We start from the raw sequence: 15,048 nt of genomic DNA, 5'->3' as shown, positions 1-15,048 counted from the left end.
GCCATGTGTTGGTCCTAGTCAATGAAAGGCAGTAAAAGGCTTAGTAGTAGTAGGTTCCAGTGGTGTGTGAATGTGAATGAATGGGTCTGGGTGTGGAACAGTAGGCAGGGTGGGGGAGTGACTCAGTTATGTAAGACAGGCCTGATGACTCATGCCTCCTGTCATTAAGACCCACTGCAGTGTGGTTATATATCTTAAAGGCCCAGTGCAGTTAAAAATGTGATTTTCCTGTGTTATATATCTATTTCCACGCTGTGATGTTGGAATAATACTGTGAAATTGTGAAAATTATGATAATGCCGTTCTATTGTAAGAGCTGTTTGAACAGACTGGCTGCAATTTCAGCCTGTTTTGGTGGGATGGAGTTTTGGACTGCCTGGTGACATCGCCAGGCAGTAAATGAGTTAATAGACCAACAAGAGAGTTCCAAACCTCACTGCCAATAACTGCTAGTTTTCAGTTTCCACCTCCCCACTCAGACCACACCCAGACAGTCCGAGTTAAATTCTCGCATGAGAAATGTCTCTTTGCTAAAAAGCTATTTTTGTTTCTTTTTTACTATTTTAATTAAAAACAGTAAGGTACATAAATGATTTGATATTGAGATAAAAAAATGGCTGGATTGGACCTTTTAAAGAGCCACATTAGGTAATCTGTCTTTAAGGGACACACAGGAGGCCTATGACTTGCTTTCTATTGTGTGTGCTGTGCCTGATGCCTACGCCCCTGTAACAATGACCTCTGACAGTGTTTGAGGCAAGGTGGATGCAAATATGTTTCATCGACCAACATTATGTAATGGGGCCCTTTCCATTCATTCATTCATTCATTGAGTGTGTGTGTGCGTGTGGAATGTTGTTATCCCATGGCTGTCATGGAGCTAGACGCTGGCATGGGGTTGTGTTGATTGATGCACTATCGATGATGACGCACAGCACAGATCACATTGCAGGAGTACGATCTAGTGAAAAATGGGAATTCAATTATGGATCTATGAAAGCAATCCACATGACAAGTTATAAAAAATAAAAAAAGGTTTTATAGGAACTCTTAACCAACTCAAATGTGTTTCAACTGAGTAACATCTAATAATATCACTATTTTCTGAAATCAGCTTTTGCTACTTTTTTTGCTAAACGTATACTTCAGATACATTCTTCGATTCCTACAGATTATGATATATTTCACAATGAATGAATTCATCTTCATTTCAGGAATTACTTTGCCCTTATGTTGTTGATAGTGCATTTCTAAGGAGTTAACTAATCATACAATGTCACTACCTCCTACATAGAAATGGAGCTTAGTTGAAAGCAGCAGGCTTGTGGGCTTATGGGATTCCTGTTTTACCCGCTCGACTACATGAAATGCTCTTGGAAGTGTTCCAACAACAGATATCATCCATGGTGTTATTCTTCAATTCACCACGGACAAAGGCACAAAATACAAGGGTATCATGTCTTGAAATTCTCCCCTTTTTTGGTGAGCTGATCCTTGTTAGGTCAAGGTAGAACATTTTCTGTAATATGATCATCGTTTTCTGTCTTTGACGTTTGCTCACATACTATTAATAATCAAGTAAGAACACCTTAGGGTGTGAGAGTAATTGTATTCAGCGAGTTGAGAATACTACCCTAAAAAGATTAAGAGGCAGAAGTAGAGAATTATCGCAGATGATCTAAAAGCCTAACAATTTACTCCTAGGAAGAAGATACAAAACAGATCCACAAAAATATGTGACATCTCAAACCATTCTTTTTTTCATGAGGAAATGAAATGAGTAGTTTGGTCCTTGTTACTGTAAATGCACAATGAGGGAGTGGAAAGCGTACACAAAGAGAGAGTGGAAAGTGCAAATCAGACTGGAACAGACAGAATATTGTGTTATGATGCTTCATCCCACTTCTCTCCTTCAGAGAACACTGAAGTACTGTTCGGCCGTACTAACCACGATGGGCCATGGAAGAGTAAGGATTCGAGAAATAGGAATCTCCAAATCCCGCGGTTCTATTTACAGCTTCCAATCAATGTGAGCAATTGTTTTTTGTTTCAATGTATTGTTACATGAAATAAAATGCTTTGTCTATTTTTAAAGATATTCAAAAGATATCATATTATTTTTAGTGTTTGTGATTTCTCGCTCACAACGGCACCCATCCGAGCCCTCTGTTCTAAACACAACCGTGTTGGGGGAAACGTGTAACTCACACATGAAGCAGACAACTCTGCTGATGTATGTACTATAAATGTAATCTCTATGTTGTAGGGCGGAGTTCCCCAACTGCCCCCCCAAGTTTACTGAAAAAAAAGTCAAATAAATTGTGGAATTTGTATTGTTGGACATAAAAGAGTGTAAAAACACCAGGAAGTCAGCTCCAAGTGATTTTAATTTAAGAAATCTGTTCCCAAGTATTCCCACGCATAATAGAGAGACACATGAATTACACATATGTAAGCAAGGTTTGAAATGATTATGTTTTAGTCAAACTACTGTATATCTGGTTGGGCTTCTTTTTTTTTTAATTCTTTTTTTATTATTCTTATTATTATTTTTTAATTTTATCCCATTTTCTCCCCAATTTTCGTGGTATCCAATCGCTAGTAATTACTATCTTGTCTCATCGCTACAACTCCCGTACGGGCTCGGGAGAGACGAAGGTCGAAAGCCATGCGTCCTCCGAAGCACAACCCAACCAAGCCGCACTGCTTCTTAACACAGCGCGCCTCCAACCCGGAAGCCAGCCGCACCAATGTGTCGGAGGAAACACCGTGTACCTGGCCCCCTTGGTTAGCGCGCACTGCGCCCAGCCCGCCACAGGAGTCGCTGGAGCGCGATGAGACAAGGATATCCCTACCGGCCAAACCCTCCCTAACCCGGACGACGCTATGCCAATTGTGCGTCGCCCCACGGACCTCCCGGTCGCGGCCGGCTGCGACAGAGCCTGGGCGGGAACCCAGAGACTCTGGTGGCGCAGTTAGCACTGCGCTGCAGTGCCCTAGACCACTGCGCCACCCGGGAGGCCCCTGGTTGGGCTTCTTGCGGTCAATTTGCAGTCTATAAATTTCCGTTCCAGAAAAAAATCGGCCCGCGGCTGAATCTAGATCCCTGGTGTAGGGGATAGAGGCAAAGTGACCAAAGCGGAACTCTCTGGCCCTGGATTTACCCACTCACAGAGCCCACTCGCATCCAGTGACATCATTGTTATGGTAACCTGTGTGCTGGGATTTCAAGGCCTGAGGCACGGCTCTGATTGGCTCAGCCAGCTATTCCATACTGTAAGCACCATATGGCCTTGCATGAGTGGGATACCAGTCATTCCCACCAATGACCCAGGTCTGAGGTCTGGGTTTACATATACTGGAGCGATAGCCTGTGTTTTGTGTTGGGTCTGTGTACGTCTGAGGAATGCGCCCTTAAACAGTACAGATTGACCCTGTCTTGTAAACTCTCACCCTCTATCTAACATTAAGGTGCTTTCCAAGGAGGCCCCACTGTCCCGCTGAACTTTTCCACGGAAAATTGCAGTAATCATTTGACTAGAGAACTCTGTTTTGCCGTTCTTGGTGTGTACAGTTAGTGTACATGGCCCAGGTGGGATGGTGGATTTGGTCATGGAAACAGTGGCTTCTGGCAGATGGTATCCTCTGTCTGCCTCTCGTATTCCATGTGGCTACACGACCCATTATTCTCAGGGCCACCACACCCTTCTCTTCCCTCTACATCGAGATCTACGTCTCAGAAACAATTTTGTGTTCGCTTCGGTAAATGGAAAGAGATATGACAGTAGATAGGGGGGATATCTCTCTTGAAAAGTTGATGTTTTCTTATCTCAAAAAACTTCCTGGAAAGATAAGACACTTCCTGGTTAGATAAGGACCCGCTAGGCACAGACGTCAGTTCTTACATTTGGTTGAGTTGTCAACTAAAGTGATTTCAACGTGAAATCAACAAAACATTTCACCATGACATTGTGGGAAAAAAAGACAAAATGCCCTTATGTTGATTACTTTTTACAAATCTAATACATGAGCTGAAATGGAATTGTTTTAAGATGGTCATACCATGGATCATTTAGCTATTTGATTTTGAAATGTAGGCCCTTTTATCTATCAAAAATGAATAAATAAAGCATTTTTTCATTACATATTGAATTTGGCCTTTACTACTATAGCCCATAGCCTATAGCATTGAATAACACATTCATAATGGCAAAAAAAATACATAAAAAAGTATGAATAAGGAGTAAGGTTATGAAGTGTCTGTCCTATATCTAGGAGATGTAAACTCAACAAAAAAAGAAACGTCCTCTCATTGTCAACTGCGTTTATTTTCAGCAAACTTAACATGTGTAAATATTTGTATGAACATAAGAAGATTCAACAACTGAGACATAAACTGAACAAGTACCACAGAAATGTGACTAACAGAAATTGAATAATGTGTCCCTGAACAAAGGGAGGGTCAAAATCAAAAGGAACAGTCAGTATCTGGTGTGGCCACCAGCTGCATTAAGTACTGCTGTGCATCTCCTCCTCATGGACTGCACCAGATTTACCAGTTCTTGCTGTGAGATGTTTCCCCACTCTTCCAACAAGGCGCCTGCAAGTTCCGGGACATTTCTGGGGGGAATGGCACTAGCCCTCACCCTCCGATCCAACAGGTCCCAGACATGCTCAATGGGATTGAGATCCGGGCTCTTCGCTGGCCATGGCAGAACACTGACATTCCTGTCATGCAGGAAATCACGCACCGAATGAGCAGTATGGCTGGTGGCATTGTCATGCTGGAGGGTCATATCAGGATGAGCCTGCAGGAAGGGTACCACATGAGGGAGGAGGGTGTCCTCCCTGTAACGCACAGCGTTGAGATTGCCTGCAATGACAACAAGCTCAGTCCGATGATGCGGTGACACACCGCCCCAGATCATGACGGACCCTCCACCTCCAAATCGATCCCGCTCCAGAGTACAGACCTCGGTGTAAAGCTCATTCCTTCGACAATAAACGCAAATCCCGTAGGTGACGTTGTTGCCGGTGATGTCTGGTGAGGACCTGCCTTACAACAGGCCTACAAGCCCTCAGTCCAGCCCCTCTCAGCCTATTGTGGACAGTCTGAGCACTGATGGAGGGACTGTGCGTTCCTGGTGTAACTCGAGCAGTTGTTGTTGCCATCCTGTAGCTGTCCCACAGGTGTGATGTTCGGATGTATCGATCCTGTGCAGGTGTTGTTACACGTGGTCTGCCACAGCGAGGACGATCAGCTGTCCGTCCTGTCTCTCTGTAGCGCTGTCTTAGGCGTCTCACAGTACGGACATTGCAATTTATTGCCCCGGCCACATCTACAGTCCGCATGCTTCCTTGCAGCATGCCTAAGGCACGTTCACGCAGAAGAGCAGGGAGCATGGCATCTTTCTTTTCGTGTTTTTCAGAGTCCGTAGAAAGGCCTCTTTAGTGTCCTAGGTTTTCATAACTGTGACCTTAATTGCCTACCGTCTGTAAGCTGTTAGTGTCTTAATGACCGTTCCACAGGTGCATGTTCATTAATTGTCTATGGTTCATTGAAAAAGCATGGGAAACAGTGTTTAAACCCTTTACAACGAAGATCTGTGAAGTTATTTGGATTTTTACAAATTATCTTTGATTTAACACATTTTTTGGAGTAGCCACAAAACTACCTCCATACTTCCATTTACTTTTTAAACCGGTACCGGTTACCTTCAGACGAGTCCCATGAGACTTTTGGCGGTTGTAGAGGAAAACGGATTCTGACGGGGATTTTTTGTATTGTGTTACTTAGATTGACAGTCAATATACTCTAGATACATAGAAACTATGTGTTTATTTATTTTTTAAATGGTATTATGTGTCTGTCATTGTTACGTGTCCTGTCCTTATAAGTTATTGATGATGCATGCTGTGATAAAACAATTTCCCAAGTTGGGATAAATAAAGTAATACTCTACTGTACAGTAGATACATTGTGGATGCGGATACAAGACATTCATACTAAACTACAAGCTAAGTATAGACACCAAGTAGTAGGCCTAACTCAAAATGTAGCAAAGAGCACAGACTTAGAACTCTTACTGAACAAAACGCTTTCATTCTCTATTACTAAGATCTGTGGAACAACGTTATAGAAATGAAGTTGTTCAAGTCACCTCATCTCATCATTCGCTGATGAAAACCTCGTACCATTCAAGCTTCTCCTAAATTAATTAATTAATTGTACGATCAACACTTTCCCATGGTAGATTTGAACGTCGGCGTATGTGTTGATGTATCTACACGGTATTGTGTCTCTGTCATGAAGGTTATCGAGCTTGTTTTCAAAAGAGCTCAGCTGATTATCAGCCGGGGAGAGTGTCTCAGAGATACCAATGGAAAACATAGAGATGAAAAGAAGAATGTGCCAGTGTCAGCCTTAGCATATGTGCAAAAAATGAGTTGAGACTAGTCTTCAATATGTTGACTCTATGTGTTTTTTGAGTTTGGAGATTTGTGTTCTTAGACTCGACAATATCACAAGAATTTCTGGAAAAACAAATAAATAGAGGTTTATGTCACTTTTAAACAGCCCTGGGATGTTACACAAAACACGAGCATGATTTGTAGGTGTCCATGTACCCTAGTTCTGCCATCCCCATTTTCAAACACACTCCTCCATCTCTGTGTGGGAGAGTCCGTGCTAATGCTAAATCCAGAGTTTTGGCTCGTTCCATTACAGAGATGGAGGTGGAGGAAGCGATGCTAATGGCCTTATATGTGATTCATGAATTCAATGGAATTAAACTGTAATCCCCCAAGAACAGGAAATAATATAGTGACGACAGTGAATTACATTCCAATGTGGTGCATGTATACGGTCTTCGAATTAGTTGTGACTCGGGGAACCCTTTAGATTCTCAAGGAACACCTGGAGCTCCTCAAGGAACCATTGCTTGTCAATGGCTTCTATTTGCCCCTTCGGTTAATTGAGGGGTTCTTGGAGGAACCTTGAATGGTTCACTGTAGCAACGGGATCCTGGAGGAACCCTGGAGTGGAGGCGGGGGTTAGTAAGGGTGTTACTTCAAGATAGATAGTTTTTTTGGCCACCCGTTAGCATAAATGCAATTCCTGTTAATCTGTTCTGGTGTATTGTCATCACATGTTAAGGTTGAAAACGGACAGTCTTGTAGCTTCAATGAGTCTAACAGAGGTGTATGAGTTCCTCATAAAAATCCCAAAATTGGAATAGTTACCACTTTATTACTCTATGTAATCAGCAATGGTATTAATATTATATTAGAATATGTAATATGCTAAATTATTCAAGGACATCTTTTATTTGCAGTGTACAAACTTTACATGACGAACAGGAATGACATTTACGCTAACGGGAAGAGAAAAATAACTTATCTGAAAGCCACGCCTCCAATAAGCCAGGCCTCCAATCTGATAGGCTGCCACCTCTACAATATATTATTAAAACGGTTAAAAATGTAAAGGTTCCGGGTTTGAACCTTTAGGGGGAACACAAGAGGTTCCTCCGTGCACCTTTGAAACGATGGCTAAAGGATGTAAACACAACGCTGACATAAACGACGTGATCTGATTGGCAGGAGAAATGTGACTGTTCAACTCCTTGCTGCTTTTGTTTTGTTGGACCACTGGTATTATTTCCTCATTGGCAGTGCACAGGCAATTGGTGAGAATTATTTCCCTGGTATCTAGTAGCCTACGTGAGGATTGGTTCCGTATGACCCGCTTCATCAAATATGTTGATGAGATTACTTTCAGATCACATGCAGCTTTAAGGCCTAATTCAGCCTCTACATCTCCATCCTGGCTAACTAAGATAGGCCAAATCAACACGAGGCAGGGGGAAAAAACCTGTCATTCTGCATGCTTTTCCAAACTGTGAGATTAGGATTATTCTACATTGAGAACGTCTGCCTTCCACAGGCAAAGTGTGACCAGGGAAAAATCCTCCCACTGATGACGGCATAGATTCAAATGAGATTCTCTTTCACACTGGAAAAGCTCAATGGTCTGACACAGAACCGGGAAAGAACAGCGTATACACCGGCTCTCTACTCATTTATTTTCATGACTAAAGTGAATATCAGATCATTGTTGTACTGGTGTACAAGTGACAGTTCTAAAATGAATAGGCTTTAGGAATACTCTAGAATGTCAGAAAATTAACATTAACATATACTATTATCCCATTGGTCAGACCTCACTTTAAAATGTGATTTATCGCTTGGAAACTCTCCAGGTTCAATGAAGGATAAACAAATAAGTCAATTATTCCAGACATGCTTGTACCATTGAGTCAGTGGCAGCTGTGAGATTATCTAATAGTCAATCAATGTGCTGAATGGGAGGCCTGTGGATGTGCTTAACCACAACAGGTGTGGAGCAACATGAAGGGCTTCTGATCTCAGTCTCTTTCATTCTCTAACACACGCACGCACGCACACACACGCTCACATACAAACACACACAGTCACACACATACTGTACAGTCACAATGTCGACTCTCTCCTTCACCTTCCCCCTCTCTCTCTCCCTGTCCCCCCCTCTCTCTCCATCTCCTTTTCCCCCTTCTCTCTCTCTCTCTCCCTAAAACCCTGTCAGTCTCAGAGCACATCTGCTTCCCGTGCCACCACTGCTGAGCAAGCAGTGATTTAACCTCTGCTTCCCTTCGCTAGTGATTACAACAACATGACAAAAATACTCCACTAATCTCTTTGAGTACATTCACTGAAACATCGCAAACAAGGCAGGACAGAGGCCATATACCTGCTTAAGAAGCTTTAATGTGCCAAGATGGATAATTAATGAATCAATAATGTCATGACACACAGAGGTAAATCATGTTTCTAGTACCTTAGCAGCCTACACTAACATACACTATATGACCAAAAGTATGTAGATACCTGGTCGTCGAACATCTCATTCCAAAATCATGGGCATTAATATGGAGTTCCTTTGCTGCTATAACAGCCTTCCCTTTTCTTAGAAGGCTTTCCACTAGACGATGGAATATTGCTGCCGGGACTTGCTTCCATTCAACCACAAGAGCATTAGTGAGGTCAGGCACTGATGTTGGGCGATTAGGCCTGGCTCGCAGTCAGTGTTCCAATTCATCCCAAAGGTGTTCGATGGGGTTGAGGTCAGGGCTCTGTGCAGGCCAGTCAAGTTCTTCCACACCGATCTCGACAAACCATTTCTGTATGGACCTTGCTTTGTTCACGGAGGAATTGTCATGCTGAAACAGGAAAGGGCCTTCCCCAAACTGTTGCCACAAATTTGGAAGCACAAACTTGTCTAGAATGTCATTGTATGATGTAGCGTTAAGATTCCCCTTCACTGGAACTAAGGGGCTTAGCCCGAACGATGAATAAGAGCCCCAGACCATTATTCCTCCTCCACCAAACTTTACCGTTGGCACTATGCATTCAGGCAGGTAGCGTTCTCCTGTCATCTGCCAAACCCAGATTAGTCTGTCTGACTGCCAGATGGTGAAGCGTGAGTCATCACTCCAGAGAACGTGTTTCCACTGCTCCAGAGTTCAATGGCGGCGAGGTTTACACCACTCCAGCCGACGCCTGGCATTGTGCATGGTGATCTTAGGCTTTTGTGTGGCTGCTCGGCCATGGAAACCTGTTTCATGAAGCTCCCGACGAACAGTTCTTGTGCTGACGTTGCTTCCAGAGGCAGTTTGTAACTCAGTAGTGAGTGGTGCAACCAAGGAAAGACGATTTTGCACTTGGCGGTTCTGTTCTGTGAGCTTGTGTGGCCTACCACTTTTCGGCTGAGCCGTTGTTGCTTTTAGACGGTTCCACTTCACAATAACAGCACTTACAGTTGACCGGGGAAGCTCTAGCAGGGCAGAATATGAAAGTCACTGAGCTCTTCAGTAAAGCCATTCTATTGCGAATGTTTGTCAGCCTCCAGTATTTATGCTGCAGTCGTTTATGTGTCGGGGGGCTAGAGTCAGTTTGTTATATATGGAGTACTTCTACTGTCTTATCCGGTGTCCTGTGTGAATTTAAGTATGCTCTCTCTAATTCTCTCTTTCTTTCTCTCTCTCGGAGGATCTGAGCCCTAGGACCATGCCTCAGGACTACATGGCATGATGACTCCTTGCTGTCCCCAGTCCACCTGGCCGTGCTGCTGCTCCAGTTTCAACTGTTCTGCCTGCGGCTATGGAACCCTGACCTGTTCACCGGACGTGCTACCTGTCCCAGACCTGCTGTTTTCAACTCTCTAGAGACCGCAGGAGCGGTAGAGATACTCTTAATGATCGGCTATGAAAAGCCAACTGACATTTACTCCTGAGGTGCTGACTTGCTGCACCCTCGACAACTACTGTGATTATTATTATTTGATCATGCTGGTCATTTATGAACATTTGAACATCTTGGCCATGTTCTGTTATAATCTCCACCCGGCACAGCCAGAAGAGGAGTGGCCACCCCTCATAGCCTGGTTCCTCTCTAGGTTTCTTCCTAGGTTTTGGCCTTTCTAGGGAGTTTTTCCTAGCCACCGTGCTTCTACACCTGCATTGCTTGCTGTTTGGGGTTTTAGGCTGGGTTTCTGTACAGCACTTTGAGATATCAGCTGATGTAAGAAGGGCTATATAAATACATTTGATTTGATTTGATATAGAGATTGCATGGCGGTGTGCTCAAATTTTATACACCTGTCAGCAACGGTGTGGCTGAAATAGCCGAACACACTAATTTGAAAGGGTTTCCACATACCTTTGAATATTCAGCGCATTTGTAAAGTATTCAGTGCATTTGGAAATTTCTAAAAACCTGTTTTCGCTTTGTCATTATGGGATATTGTATGAGGACTTTTTATTTTATAAAAAGTCATTAAAACAAATTTTTCAACCACTTCACAAATGTCTTGTTAACTAACTATAGTTTTGGCAAGTTGGTTAGGACATCTACTTTGTGTATGACACAAGTCATTTTTCCAACAATTGTTCACAGACAGATTATTTCACTTATAATTCACTGTATCACAATTCTAGTGGGTCAGAATTTTACATACACTAAGTTGATTGTGCCTTTAAACAGCTTGGAATATTCCAGAAAATTATGCCATGGCTTCTGATAGGCTAATTGATATCATTTGAGTCAATTGGAGGTGTACCTGTGGATGTATTTCAAGGTCTACCTTCAAACTCAGTGCCTCTTTGCTTGACATCATGGGAAAATCAAAAGAAATCAGCCAAGACCTCAGAAAAAAAACTGTAGACCTCCTCCACAAGTCTGGTTCATCCTTGGGAGCAATTTCCAAGTGCCTGAAGGTACCACATTCATCTGTACAAACAATAGTAAACAAGTATAAACACCATTGGACCACGCAGCCATCATACCACTCAGGAAGGAGACGTGTTCTGTCTCCTACAGATGAACGTACTTTGGTGCGAAAAGTGCAAATCAATCCCAGAACAACAGCAAAGGACCTTGTAAAGATGCTGGAGGAAACAGGTACAAAAGTATCTATATCCACAGTAAAACGAGTCCTATATCGACATAACCTGAAAGGCCGCTCAGCAAGGAAGAAGCCACTGATCCAAAACCGCCATAAAAAAGCCAGACTACTGTTTGCAACTGCACATGGGGACAAAGATCATACTTTTTGGAGAAATGTCCTCTGGTCTGATAAAACAAAAATAGAACTGTTTGGCAATAATGACCATCGTTATGTTTGGAGAAAAAAGGGGGAGGCTTGCAAGCCGAAGAACACCATCCCAAACGTGAAGGGCGGGGGTGGCAGCATCATATTGTGAGGGTGCTTTGCTGCAAGAGGGGCTGGTGCACTTCACAAAATAGATGGCATCATGAGGTAGGAAATTTATGTGGATATATTGAAGCAACATCTCAAGACATCAGTCAGGAAGTTAATGCTTGGTCGCAAATGGGTCTTCCAGATGGACAATGACCCCAAGCATACTTCCAAAGTTGTGGCAAAATGGCTTAAGGACAACAAAGTCAAGGTATTGGAGTGGCCATCACAAAGACCTGACCTTAATCCTATAGAAAATTTGTGGGCAGAACTGAAAAGGCGTGTGCGAGCAGGGAGCCTACAAACCTGGCTCAGTTACACCAGCTCTGTCAGGAGGAATGGGTCAAATTTCACCCAACTTATTGTGGGAAGCTTGTGGAAGGCTACCCGAAACATTTGACCCAAGTTAAACAATTTAAAGGCAATGCTACCAAATACTAATTGGGTGTATGTAAACTTCTGACCTACTGGGAATGCGATGAAATAAATAAAAGCTGAAATAAATCATTCTCTCTACGATTATACTGACATTTCACATTCTTAAAATGCAGTGGTGATCCTAACTGAACTAAGACAGGGAAATTTTACTAGGATTAAATGGCAGGAATTGTGAAACTGAGTTTAAATGTATTTGGCTAAGGTGTATTTAAACTTCCGACTTCAACTATATGGTATACATAATGTTTTGGAGAATTCCAAAGTAATTGTGAAAGCAGGAGGCAATGGATTGAAGGGGAATTATGCGATACCACAGATGAGCTCTGCCTCTGAGGATGAAGTGGTATATGATTTTTATAATCGAGGCATACTTTTTAGACAACAGATGTTAGGGAATTTCCAAATAGGAAGTGTTGTAGTATCTACCAATTAACACTGTATGTGTTGCTATAGGGAGATTCTAGCACCTCAAACTTGTGGACAGATCTATAACTTATTTTGAACTTTGCTTCCTGATCAGGGCAGGGTACTTCCCATTATCCCCTGCCAGGGTTTTATTTAATTTATTTATTTCACCTTTATTTAACCAGGTAGGCAAGTTGAGAACACGTTCTCATTTACAATTGCGACCTGGCCAAGATAAAGCAAAGCAGTTCGACACATACAACAACACAGAGTTACAAATGGAGTAAAACAAACATACAGTCAATAATACAGTAGAAAAATAAGTCTATATACAATGTGAGCAAGTGAGGTGAGATAAGGGAGGTAAAGGCAAAAAAAGGCCATGGTGGCGAAGTAAATACAATATAGCAAGTAAAACACTGGAATGGTTGATTTGCAGTGGAAGAATGTGCAAAGTAGAGATAGAAATAATGGGGTGCAAAGGAGCAAAATAAATAAATAAATAAATACAGTAGGGAAAGAGGTAGTTGTTTGGGCTAAATTATAGATGGGCTATGTACAGGTGCAGTAATCTATGAGCTGCTCTGACAGCTGGTGCTTAAAGCTAGTGAGGGAGATAAGTGTTTCCAGTTTCAGAGATTTTTGTAGTTCGTTCCAGTCATTGGCAGCAGAAGGAAGGAGAGGCGGCCAAAGGAATAATTGGTTTTGGGGGTGACCAGAGAGATATACCTGCTGGAGCGCGTGCTACAGGTGGGTGCTGCTATGGTGACCAGCGAGCTGAGATAAGGGGGGACTTTACCTAGCAGGGTCTTGTAGATGACCTGGAGCCAGTGGGTTTGGCGACGAGTATGAAGCGAGGGCCAACCAACGAGAGTGTACAGGTCGCAGTGGTGGGTAGTATATGGGGCTTTGGTGACAAAACGGATGGCACTGTGATAGACTGCATCCAATTTATTGAGTAGGGTATTGGAGGCTATTTTGTAAATGACATCACCGAAGTCGAGGATTGGTAGGATGGTCAGTTTTACAAGGGTATGTTTGGCAGCATGAGTGAAGGATGCTTTGTTGCGGAATAGGAAGCCAATTCTAGATTTAACTTTGGATTGGAGATGTTTGATGTTAGCCTGGAAGGAGAGTTTACAGTCTAACCAAACACCTAGGTATTTGTAGTTGTCCACATATTCTAAGTCAGAGCCGTCCAGAGTAGTGATGTTGGACAGGCGGGCAGGTGCAGGCAGCGATCGGTTGAAGAGCATGCATTTAGTTTTACTTGTATTTAAGAGCAATTGGAGGCCACGGTAGGAGAGTTGTATGGCATTGAAGCTCGCCTGGAGGGTTGTTAACACAGTGTCCAAAGAAGGGCCAGAAGTATACAGAATGGTGTCGTCTGCGTAGAGGTGGATCAGAGACTCACCAGCAGCAAGAGCGACATCATTGATGTATACAGAGGTTGGGGAGTAACTGATTACATGTATTCTGATTCCAAACATTTTTGACTGTAATCAGTTGTTACCAGCAGAAATATTGTAATCAGATTACAGATACTTCTAAAATGTGCTCATTACTTTTTGGATTACTTTTAAATTAAAAAAGGATGTTTGCGGAAATAACATACAATGTGTGTCAGACCACAAGTCAGAAACCATTATGACACCAAATGCGTTTGATGGATCCGTTTTTTAAAATTTTAAATCCTCTTCAGGGGAAAGTAATCAGATTACATTACTGAGTTTATGTAATCCAAAAGTTACATTAATGATTACATTTTTGGACAGGTAATTAGTCATGAATTATATTTAGAAAGTAACCTACTGTCCCCTGCAGTGTTACGTTGCCGTGGAAGCTATCTCAATCAGCCCTATATCACTTCGGATGTGCCTCAGCGCTAAACCTCATTGGCCGGTCGATTGAAGCTGCAATGTCTGCACCATCAGCCCGGAGTGTCAGACGTCTCTGCTTGTTATCTTGCACGTAAGGCCAGTTTGGATCCATGGCCTCTGACTGGCCTAGATATGGGTGGGTGGCTATTAGACATAATCACAGGTGTTTCCTGCAGGTATGCAGCCTGCCAGGTTGTCATGCTAGGAAAACCATCACACACCAGGATATTATTGTTAGGCAAGTCTGGTCTGTGCTACTTTCAAAAGAAGACAATGGCAGATGAGGATTTTTTTTTCTTGACATTGGGGACATTTAAAGAAAATAATGTTATTTAATTTAGTTATGTTACATCCTTTTCAGTGTTGTACTTATGAAAATGGAACTGGACAAGAAACAACCCATGCCTGGCGTTCTCCATTTTAAAACCCCATAGTGAGCTCGGATACTCTGCTGTCATTTTCTGTTGCACCTCATTTTCCTCAGCTTAGCTCAGGGCTACGGATATCATAGGCTTAGCCTTGTTTCATAAC

This window comes from Salvelinus namaycush, chromosome 14 (assembly GCF_016432855.1).
Source record: "Salvelinus namaycush isolate Seneca chromosome 14, SaNama_1.0, whole genome shotgun sequence".
Taxonomy (NCBI): Eukaryota; Metazoa; Chordata; class Actinopteri; order Salmoniformes; family Salmonidae; genus Salvelinus; species Salvelinus namaycush.
Note: the sequence above shows the minus strand (reverse complement) of the source record.